The 8724-nt window shown below is 33.0% G+C and overlaps 1 long non-coding RNA gene across 1 annotated transcript; it reads left to right on the top strand.

Moving 5' to 3' along the window:
- Positions 1–4561: 4561 nt before the first annotated feature.
- On the top strand, positions 4562–8342 carry LOC143238514 (uncharacterized). The gene is made up of 4 exons (XR_013020619.1): positions 4562–4720; positions 5650–5760; positions 7939–8049; positions 8167–8342. It is a non-coding gene; the product is annotated as an uncharacterized LOC143238514 (long non-coding RNA).
- The last annotated feature ends 382 nt before the right edge of the window (positions 8343–8724 follow it).

The following is an 8724-nucleotide window of genomic DNA, read 5'->3' as shown; positions in this document are numbered from 1 at the left end:
AGCAACGTGACAACAAGCTTTTTCAAATAAAACCCTATATTGGGCTTTGGCCGTCTATCTTCCGTAAGGTTCGGAAGGAGAAAGTTGTTCTAACTAGACTACGCATTGGTCACAATTTTTTTAACTCATCGTTTTCTTTTATCTGGAACTGATGCACCAGTGTGTAGTTTATGTAACACTCAAATCACTGTAAGCCACATTTTACTTTCTTTCAACTCTCAACGACGGCAATATTTTAAGCATGTTCTGTCCCAGGGTTTGTCTGTAACATTGGACAGTGTTATTGGTGGTGGTGACACTGTCCACCTTGATAAAGTTTTATGTTTTTTAATGGCCATTAATCTTTTTAATCTCATTTAAGTGTTTGATATTTATTCATTACACCTTTTTAATTGTGGTTCCCTTTTCAGAGTTTCAATGTCTCTAGTTCAATTTGACATTGGAAAATGGCCAGAACATTAAATAACTCGACACCAGGACTGAAAAGGCCAACTTCAGGTGACTAACGCTGCTGTTTGAACTATCCGTTAGTCTTCCTGGCGAGTTATGATCGTTATGATCATAATCCATTTGGCTAGAGAAAGTCCTTTACAACTTCTCTCACTCTGCTTTCTCTCTTAACATTGTAGACTAGATGTCAATATTGGTTTTATGCTTTTTCTGTTTTTCAATGATGTTTTGTTTTACCTTTATTTCCTTTTACGTATTTTACTACATTTAATTTATTTTTATCTTTTTACTGGACGTTTGGCACAGATAGCCTAGCTGCTTTGTGCCATAAAACACTAAATCAATCAATCAATCAACACATTTACATATGTTTAAGCAAATTGTTTTTGCTAATCACAAACGTATCTTTATTAAATATAACTATTACTGCACGCATTATTTTTACTTAGTTTTAATAACAACACTAAGAGAACTGAAATGCTACAGGAACTGTATTGTGTAGCGGAAGGATTTGTTTGTCTGATGTGAAAGGCTGAGACTTTTTGCAACTTGTAATCCGAAACAACACGATTAGTAACTCAGATCAAGTACATTCCTAATGTTTTTAGACCTAATAAAATCTTCACTGCCTTTTATGATAGTCGAGGTCTTTAAATCTGTGCAAATTTCTTTTAGTTTGGTAGAATAAGGGTTATAAACTTTTCTACGATTCAACTGAAAAAGATCATAGTTTGTATGGCACGATTGATATCAGGACCGAAACAAAGTCCGACTCTCGAGACTACATTTCTACCTTAAACAGCGGCATTTAGTGAGAAGATCGTGAAGGATTATTTAAATACTGCAGATAGTGTCTGTACTTTGTACGAGTCGTGGGTCGTAGGAAAATATCAAATCATGCTTTTATTCGTTTGTTTGAAGATAAGCACAAAACTATACATTGAGCTATCTGTGCTCTGCTCACAACGGGTATGGAAACCCTTGTGATAATGATTTTAATAAACTATATTCTGCAAATTGTGAACCCGTATTCTGGATCGATTTTTCATATATTTAAAAATGGAACAAGTTTAATACCTTAGACTTACCTTACGTAACCAGTTCATTGAATCATGAAAACCGAATTATTTTTATTAACTTAATTTATAGTTCTGATGCAACTTAGAATTTGTGATACTTACAAACTTACCACTGATGGGGTTGACAGGGGAATACATTTTTATTACGTACTGAACACCAAAAGCTGGAGAAGTATGTATGTGTGTGTGTTTTTTTTCTTATAGCAAAGCTACATCAGGCTATCTGCTGAGCCCACGGAAGGGAATCGAACCCCTGATTTTAACGATGTAAATTCGCAAACATACCTCTGAAATAACGGGGGGCGCTAGAGAAGTGTTAGACACCGATACACCTGACACATGAAGTTTGTTTTTATTTACCACTCATGACAGTGAATTCGTTCCAAACGTCTTTTTATTGTATTTGTTTATAACATAAGCAGCTCCTTGGTCGCCCTCCGCTAGTACAGCGGTATGTCTACGGATTCACAACGCTAAAATGAGAGATTCGATTCCCCTCGGTGGGCTTAGCAGAGAGCCCAATGTGGCTTTGCTATAAGAAAACACACACACAGATTTCCTCGGACACCATATCATGGTATCATTAATTTGACAGTATGTAATTATCTCAAATGGTCCGCTAAGTAATATCAATTTTCATCCTTATTAGAATAAAAACCTAATTCCGCGAGAAGTGAAACAAACATGGTTTTGTAAGTGGTATGTTAGAATATCGTGGAGTTTTGTAAAAAAAAATGTTTCAATATATGTCTTGTTCGGTCTGTGATTTTACTTACGTATATTAATGATACCATCTGTTTTATTAACTTACATTAATGATACCATTTGTTTTACTTACTTATATTAATGATACCATAGATTTTACTTACTTGTATTAATGATACCATCTGTTTTATTAACTTACATTAATGATACCATTTGTTTTACTTACTTATATTAATGATACCATAGATTTTACTTACTTGTATTAATGATACCATGTGTTTTACTTATAATAATGATACCATATGATTTTACTTACTTATATTAATGATACCATATGATTTTACTTACTTATATCAATGATACCATATGATTTTACTTACTTATATTAGTGATACCATATGTTTTACTTACTTATGTTAATGATACCATTCGATTTTACTTACTTATATTAATGATACCATGTGTTTTACTTATAATAATGATACCATAGGATTTTACTTACTTATATTAATGATACCATGTGTTTTACTTACTCATATTAATGATACCATATGATTTTACTTACTTATATTAATGATACCATACGATTTTACTTACTTATATTAATGATACCATATGATTTTACTTACTTATATTAATGATACCATATGTTTTACTTACTTATATTACTGATATCATGTGTTTTACTTACTTATATTACTGATATCATGTGTTTTACTTTCTTATATTAATGATACCATGTGTTTTACTTATTTATATTAATGTTACCATATGATTTTACAGTTGCGACAGAAAGTGTTCGTACCGCTGCGTTGTGAGTAGTTTTTTTCCTCATAACTTAAAAAGTATCACGATTAGGATAATGAAAGTATAAAATATTATAGATATACACTAACACACATCTACATAAATTTCTATGTAAATTGAACGACAAATAAACTGTTTATAAACAAATAACCAAACATAGGAGGGGCAGAAAGTGTTCGTAAGTCTACTTTAATGGTTAGTTTTGTTGCCTTTCAGGTGAATTACTTGGCGCAATCTCTCCTCATAGCCCTTCATGATCGTTTAACAGTACTTGACTGGTATTTTCTCCCATTCTTGTTTACAGAAGGCCTCCAACTCTTGCAAGTTTTTCGGATGACGCTGATGAACCCTAGTCTTCAACTCATGCCAAACGTTTTCAATTGGGTTGAGATCGGGTGACTGCGATGGTCACTCCAAAACGCTTATATGGTTTCTCTACAACCAGGATTGCACATATTTTGATCTGTGCTTCCGGTCATTGTCGTACTGGAAGATCCAACGACGCCCAAGCTTTAAAATGCTTAGAGATAAGATCTGGAAAAAAAACTGACCATCTTGAAGTTTTTATCTAAAATGGAAAAACCAAAAACTTAGACACTGGGAAGTGGTGCATAAGTTTGGTTTGGTATGCATTTCGCGCAAACCTACTTGAGGGCTATCTGCGCTAGCCGACCCTAATTTAGCAGTGTAAGACTAGAGGGAAGACAGCTAGTCATCACCACCCACCGCCAACTCTTGGGCTACTCTTTTACCCATGAATAGTGGAATTGATCGTCATATTATCACACCCCCATGGTTGAAAAGTTGAGCATGTTTGGTATGACGGGGATTCGAACCCGCGACCTTTAGATTACGAGTCGAGTACCTTATCTAATTGGCCATGCCAGGCCTGATGCATAAGTTTCTAGAATATATAAACCTTGATAATTCTATTTCTTGCACAAAATGTGTATTATGTTGAACAGAGTTAGCCGTCTTAATTAAAGTCAATCCCTTAAAAACAAAAATAGCTCTAGGAGGATGCTTTTGAATGCCAAAATGTCACGCAATATGAATAATACACAAGTGTTTCTTTTTCTGAAGAAAATACTAAAGACAATGAACTTCAACATGTATTTTTATGGACTTAATAACATCTCGTGAAAGTTTACAACTTTTTAAAATTGAATCGTAAGATTAGATTAATTATTATGATTGATTAAAAACAGCACACGGTATCAGTGGAATTGGGTGTGTCTCGAGGTAATCAAAGACTAAAAATATATCATTGGATGCTTATATCTCTTTATTGAGTTATCGACCGCTGTCTTGCTTGTCACTTTTTGCAGTGTATGTCGTTTATTTTGATATCCTTAAACATAATATATTTTTATTAATTATTTTTAATTATCAATATTTATTAGATTTTGTTTTAATTTTCCATTCCTTTTTAGTTACACCTAATATTACAAGGGGAGAGGATTGTTTAATTTTTAAGAACGCCGGGTTTTTCAACCCCAATATCCTTCCAGATTTTGGATTTAGTTCATGGTACGTCATCACTCATGTTATATACAGTAGTTATAAAAACAAAGCGTGTGAGCAATGTGCGTGTCCTCTGGTGCAAGAAGGAGTTTGATTTATTGTTTTTAATTAATTATTAACCCTAACTATGGCTACTCCAGTCTGTAAATGTGGAGGTAAATGTTTTATTGTTTAATTTATTGATAAAAACTAAGGAAACTTTAAGGTTAGTTTATAATAATTAAAATAGTATGGTAATAAGAATTGCCAGTATGATTACCATTAACAAGGGATTGAGTGTTCCGTTGGGAAAATTCTTGCTTCTCAATAGTAATAATTGTTGTTTATTACTATATTTTTGAAGTTTTATTTAAGCCTACTAAAATGGATTGTTCACTTTAGGCTGATATCCAATTGTGAATTAGTTTAGTTTACGTTCGTATTTTATTACAACAAGTAATAAATGTTGGATTCCAAACAAACATATTACACAGTATTTTGGTTTAATTTCTAAACTTTATTATACGAGATAGGCCTAATATAGTAATCGCCTGTTTTTTTTCAATGTTTCTTCCTTCCATCCCTTCAGTTCTTTTGGAAAGTTGATCCTATTCGGAGTCAATAAATTTGATTTAGTTTTAAAAGAAAGTTTTGATCGTTAAGTGTCCTGACAAATGTTGGCTTTAATTATGTAATAGTTTTTAGTTTGGCTTACTAGATGGATCAATAGGTCTTTTGTTGTCCCTGAACTTTGATAGATTCTAATGCCTCCTGGCACTAAACTACAACTTTTGAATTCGTGGAGCTGCTGTACTTTAAGAGGGTTGTTTAGTTTAACTTGCCCATATGTGTAACAAAATCTAATATGTTCTAGAAGACGCTAATTGATGGTTAATAGGTAGTTTCCTTTTTTGTTTTCACTGAATGGTAATATAAATGCAAAGTTTTATCTTCACACTTCTTCTGCCATGAAGAACAAAACAACGTTTTATAAATCTTTATTAGCTACGAAAACACAGTAATATGGGAGCCTAATCATACGTGCAATTTACACATGATTACTTGTAGTAGTAGTCGTACGATATATATATACTTCTATTTAAAGATGCTGCGTGCTCGTGTGGCGGAGGGTGGACGTGCAGCAGTGAAGGCGGATTTAAGTGTACTAGGTATAGCAAAATAGACGAAACAGAAAAAAGTCGGTGGAAGTGTACAGGTATGTAAGGCCTAACTCTACTTAAATATATTTAAATTTAAACCATAAATACTTTCTTCGTTTATGATCACGTAAAGAAAATTTTAACTTTAATTTCTATTAGCCCTAACTTTCATTTATTATAAATTTAACCTTTTCTATCTTGTAACTGGGTGAAAGAGTGTTGTTATTAATGGAATTGGGTTAAACTGGATTAATGCCACGAGTGGGAAACTTCAGGGCTCAGTGTTAGGACCTTTACGTTCCATCACAAAACAGGTGAAGGTGCGGTCAATAAATTATTTAAATTTGCCGTTATCGAAGTTTTGAGCGCTTCTGGTTTCGAGGAAGTTCCTACTGCGTTATTAGAAGTTTAGGATTAAAGTTTGAATGACGGTTCCATTAAAATTAAATGGAAGTTAAGACTTAAAATTTTTAATAAGTGCATGCTTCTAACAGCTCCTCATGAGCTATCGTTGATTGACGGGAAGTCATTAATTGGGTTTTGGATCCAACCACGTTTACCTGTTGATTATTGGAATTAATCTGTTTGGAGACGGACAGAAACAACGTCACCTTGAAGACTCTTTATCTGATGTTCTTTGATCTGGCAAGGAAACGTACGTTTCCATTTTCAAACTGATTTTTTCCACTGCACAATTATTTTTTTTGTACTCGTTAAGAAATAATCGACACAGCTAAAAACATTTCTTCCTATGTTGGAGTTTTTGTGTTTTTTTTGTGTAAGGAAACAACCAGCTTCAATTCCATCTCTTCAGAAACAGTGTGCTGTTCGAAGCTCTTAAAGAATCCATACCATCTTGTAGCACTTTTTTAAACTTTGTATTAAGTTATTTTCAGCTAGTAGTTTTCTGTCTAGATGTTGTACCTGCCACACAACTACTTACATGAAGCCTGAATCATTTCTTGATTACAATCGATACCCAACACAGTTACTCTAATAAAGATTGTTTGTGGTTGAAAAACTCGTTGAGAAGGAAACGCACGTACACAGAAATACCAGAAGCTTGCATTCTAACATCTCCTTTCATGAAGTTTATGAAAATCTGACTGAATTTGATGTGTTATCAATAGCGTCTTTGTGTCGGCAGGTATTGGACCTGTATGTTTAGATACAGAATCACGTGATAAACTTGATGGTTTCACTATGCCTGTCAACGTGCATAATCTCTCATGTTTATTGTATTCTAACGTTTCAAAGAATCTTACTGAAAGGGTAACCTGCTTTTCAAACAAGCTTTTTTTTATACTATAAATTGTTTCAATTTTTTCTTGAACTCTGCCTTTACTGGCATGTAGGAAGAAATGGGGTTATTTATTGGGTCCTGTACTGTCCAGCAGATTTGGGTTAGACATGTAAGCCTCACTTTTGGAACATCAACCCTTAACTTCTTTCACTGTTTTCTCATAGGGACATGTGAATGATTGGTACCTTCAAATTTCCTACCTCCATTACACTTACAGAAACCATTTTTATACTCTTCTATTATTGTATAATATTTAAAAAACAAAAACTTCTGGGGCTTATGGATTCTTAATACTAACCTAGCACACGCCTAATATTTGCAGTAGAAACCATTACAACTATAATTCTTTGGTTCATGGTTGAGGACATTTCTAGACTTTTTAGCAGTAATAATTAGGACCTTCATTTGCTATTGCTTAAACATTAACCTGTTCACTAAATCCCCAAATGGGACGAGTTTGCCAATAAAGGTAATTTAGTGCATCAAAGTTTAAAATTATAGTTTCTTAAGTTTGTATAGGTAAATGAATTTTTAGTTTTGAAGTTGTTTGGTACGTAATGAAAGACTACTTTTCTTTTTTGTGCCTCAGCAGGCTTTTAATTTTCAAATTATATCTTAACGACAGATTAGGTTAAGAAACCTTAGCATGGAAGGTAGGAACACTGTACTGTCTTTTGAGAAGTGATTCTCGAAGTAAAATTAATGATTCTTGCACTGGTTGTAATTTATACATCACAAACTTTCTTATAAAGAGAAACCTGAACAGTTGATTTTCTTGTTTCTGATCTGGACAAAGTTAAAATCTATGGTGATTGCATTTCTAGTAATTCTAATCACTAACTTCATAACGCTGTATAAAACTTCGTACGAAGATACACTATCATAGAAGATTAATATCTGATACAATATATGTACTTTTTGATTTTTAAAGATTTTGTGTACACTTGCGGTGGAGAGTGCAAATGTAAAAAGGAAGATAGTTGCAAATGTACTACGTGCAACAAAACGGTCCAAAGAGATAAAAGTCAATGCAAGTGTACAGGTATGTAAACTGTTCTCATAGTAAGCCAAAATCATGATTTTATTAGTTTTTATTTTACTATAATAAACAATTATTATCCTAATAATGTTGCAGCTTTATCAACTGTTTTTATTATAGATGGAAAATCTTGTGAGTCGTGCTCATGTAGTAAAAAACAATAACGTTCCTGTATTGCTGGGCTGGACTGAAATGTGAATCAAACATACCAAAAAGATTTTAATGAAAATGTGGTTTGAAATTATTTTGTATAACATTGTTCATTTTGCGTTTGAAAATAAACTTTAAAACATGTATAGACGTTCTGGTTGATGTATTCGTGAATAAGCCTGTTACATTTAACTTTGGGGTCTTCAATGTTTGTGGTCATTCTAAACATCCAAACCCTTACCTGAAGTACATCAACTCCTATTGGTAAAGAAAACTAAACCCAACCAAATTGAATAAACTGGTGTTGGTCCTACAGCAATTTTGTAGCATGGGGTTTCATTCTGCTGTGAATATCGAACTGATTTTGTCGATACAAACATTCCAAACCCTTAATTTTTTTCTTGTTGGAAATTCTAGTTTTACCACCACTTTCAAACTATGAAACTTAATTGAATTACAAGGCTTATCAATATTACTTTCAAAACGGCAAGTTTGATAATTAATTTTGTATCAAATATTTGGTTTAAT

This window comes from Tachypleus tridentatus, chromosome 13 (genome assembly GCF_004210375.1).
Source record: "Tachypleus tridentatus isolate NWPU-2018 chromosome 13, ASM421037v1, whole genome shotgun sequence".
Taxonomy (NCBI): domain Eukaryota; kingdom Metazoa; phylum Arthropoda; class Merostomata; order Xiphosura; family Limulidae; genus Tachypleus; species Tachypleus tridentatus.
This window is presented reverse-complemented; position numbering and strand designations above follow the sequence as displayed.